Source organism: Temnothorax longispinosus, chromosome 7, assembly GCF_030848805.1.
Source record: "Temnothorax longispinosus isolate EJ_2023e chromosome 7, Tlon_JGU_v1, whole genome shotgun sequence".
Classification (NCBI taxonomy): Eukaryota; Metazoa; Arthropoda; class Insecta; order Hymenoptera; family Formicidae; genus Temnothorax; species Temnothorax longispinosus.
Window position 1 is genome coordinate 5,738,332 of NC_092364.1, and position 3,327 is coordinate 5,741,658.

General features: G+C 34.3%; 1 long non-coding RNA gene across 2 annotated transcripts; it reads left to right on the plus strand.

Annotated features, from left to right (window-relative positions):
- The first annotated feature begins 366 nt into the window (after positions 1 to 366).
- Positions 367 to 2,142, plus strand: LOC139815905 (uncharacterized). Of its 2 annotated transcripts, XR_011732862.1 has the most exons (4): positions 367 to 418; positions 485 to 1,075; positions 1,367 to 1,489; positions 1,908 to 2,142. It is a non-coding gene; the product is annotated as an uncharacterized lncRNA (long non-coding RNA). The 2 variants fall into 2 exon arrangements; XR_011732861.1 differs by having other exon boundaries at positions 373 to 1,075.
- Positions 2,143 to 3,327: the final 1,185 nt, after the last annotated feature.

The window sequence follows — 3,327 nt, forward strand, 5'->3', positions numbered from 1 at the left end:
AAATATGTATACAACAATGTAATGTATACGTATAGTCTATGTTTCTACATCTACTTTCTAGTTGAAATATTCTTAATTAAAAACGAAATCAATTAGAATGTCCAGGTTTAACTACGCGTTGAGATATGAAACGTTTTAGAGTCATTCTATACAATACGTCGCAAACGCCTCGTCGCCAATCGCGAAGAATGGCAACGGCTAGTTGAAAATTATTAATTCCAGTTGCGCTTATTGACAGTTACGGTTGTTAAGAAAGTTGAACTTTTGAACTTTTCGGCAATAACAACTGGCAATCGGCAATCAGAAATTACACTTTTTAACTAGCGTGTGCCATCCTTCGCAATCCTGACGACGAGAATTGCACAATAATGTAACTTTCAAAAGTATATTAAAAATGATAAGAATTTAATGAAAATAGGTGCAAATAATTCTTTACATATTTAGGAAAAACTTTCTCGAAGACTGAAATGATTTTTCTTTATAGTTATCAAGAAATTGTAAAAATAAGACAGGACCACATTTATTATTGCCACATTTCAACGTGGATAATAACGTATTTGGGTTTGATACACCCGTGCTTCGCTACGGTATAGCGAAGAATTTATTCCCGAATTTAGATTTGTCCTTTAGGGATTGATTAGGACAAAATCTTGAATCATGATTTAAACAAATTGTATGAGTAACCTTTGTAAGCGAAAATTAAGTCGATATCTCATCGGACTTAAGAGATATTGAGAAATTCGTGAAAACACATTTTACCTCTTTTCATCCCGTTAGGGGGTCGAATTGTTTAAAATCCCTTCTTAGTGGGTGCTTACATCATGGAAGGAATATACTTCCCGAATTTCATGTTTCTAGGTTTTGGGCTGGGCGTTGATGAGTCAGTCGGAACATTCGATTATATTTTATCTATAAAGATAGATAGAAAATGCCGAATTGTGTAGCTTCTGGATGCTACAATTCGTCTAAAAAGGCGCAGTGATGCATAGCTTTCCACGAGCTTTGTAACGTAAAAAAAATGGATAGAAAATGCTGGTGGACCTTCAGGATTCCAAACAAAAATTATTTATGTGAAGTATGCTTGTATTTAAGAGGAATTGATTTATAATTATATATATATTAGCGATTTGTTATTGTCCACAAGCATGAGGATTCTGGCGTAACGTAATATATTTTATTATATATCAGTGAATCAGTTTGAATTGTGAGGTATACGTTTGAGAGCTTGCCATTGAGCCACATAAAAACCGCTACTCTTTGCAGTAACAAATTATGAATCCTTACTCCAACTTCCTATCAATGATAAGATAGGAAGATGGGATCCTGATAAAGTTAAAGTATTTTAATATATTGTTTTATTTTACAGTTTCATTTCACGCCTGATATGTGGGAAAAGGTACGTGTTGATGGAAGAAAAAAATTGAAATCATCTGCTATTCCAATAATTTTTGGAGAACTTGTCATTCAAAAGTATGAAAAATGGTTGCAGGTAAATAATATAGTAATAATATTTGTTTTTAATTAATTCGTCACATTCAATAATTAACACACTCATGGCTTATATCGATATTTTTTACATCAGTACATCATATATGACAGAAATTTATAAACTGCATGCCAGTCATTTTTGTATAGTTTATTAATCGTCAAGACGTTAATAATCTTTGATACTTATTAATGTGCATATACGCATGTTGTAGAATCCAACAACATATACTACGTTTACACGAGCGTTACTTCTGTAGTAACACTCGTTTACGCGGAGTAAATTATCGTAAGTTACTACAAAATCCTGTTTACGCGAAGGAATTATCGTAAGTTACTACAGAAGTAACGCTCGCGTAAACGTAGTAATAGATGTACTTGTAATATACAAAACATATTAACATACATTCTTATACTTACAGATATTATAGATACGCAGAATCCGGCGCCGCGGCCAAAGCGCGTCATTAGCAAGCCAATACGGTATCAAACGACGTCTTCGGATGAAAGTCCTATGAAAAGGAGGAGTACAGCAGCAGCAGCAGCTACTATCGTACCAGGAACGATCGACGACGACTTCGAGAACAACAGGATGCTGGAGCGCAAGAGCCCTACGCCTACTGATATTAATACAGACATGATACAGCCATATACACAACATACTAGGGCTGCGGCTATCCGGATAAAAATTATTCGAATATTCAGATAACGGATATAATGAATATTCGTTATCCGGATCATCGGATATCTGAATATTTAAATAATCTGCAACAAAATGTTCGAATATTTCGGATATCCGGATAGTGCAGATATCCGGATAATGCGGATATCCAAAAATAGCGTAGATATGCGGATATTCGGATAATATATGAACATTGTTCTTTCGTGAACACGTAGATATTGCACAATGTCAGATTTGTTGCAATCTGACCGATGAGCAGTTTATTCTTCTTAAAGGGGTATTCACATTCGAAGCGTCGAAAAATAGGCGTATTTCACAAATTTTTGCGGGAGCCTAATGTATTGGCTACTTACAAGGATTTTACATGGATTATGTCTACCTCCAAGGAGCTACTTTTTTTACCTACGTAATGATGAGAAGGCCATGATTCCTTAATCTCCTGGAAATTAACAAAACTTTGCCTCGTGGGGACAGATGAAGACGCATATCTTGTTTATGTTTTATCATAGTTTCACACAGTCATTTAATGTTTTGCGAAAATGACAATTGTAGTGTCTCGCGCCAAGTACGCGTTTCATACACGCAATGCGCTGACCAAGCAGAACAGAAAGTCAGATGTTATCAAAATAACGACAATATTATTTATTTATTTAGTCGACTATACATGCCTTTTCAAGTCACAGCAAGTATTAGATAATGCACAGAAAAGAACAAGGTTCACTGTAAGAAAAACAAAGACTATCATATATATAAAAAGGAAAATAAAAATCTCTTTTATTTATTTACTCTTTTAGACAAACAAAAGACTATCATATATATAAAAAAGGAAAATAAAAATCTCTTTTATTTATTTACTCTTTTAGACAATTCTATTTTAGTAGGTTTCCCAGATTCTAAAGTTATTTAGCTGAAAAACAAAGAGATTGCTGTTCTAACATAAAAAAGCAAAAAAAGAGTGACCGCAAAAACAGGCCAAAAATCGCCTGTTTTCACCCTTGTCTTTTTTCACCCTTGAATTTAGACTTCTACTTAGTTAGTACTAAATGATAGTCTATAATGAGTCATGAATCCTCAGAAAGTTTCAGATTGAGCCGGGTTTGAAAAAAAAAAGGCGAGGGAACTCACTCTAATCAAGCAGCCCAAAAGTGAGAGGGGACTCA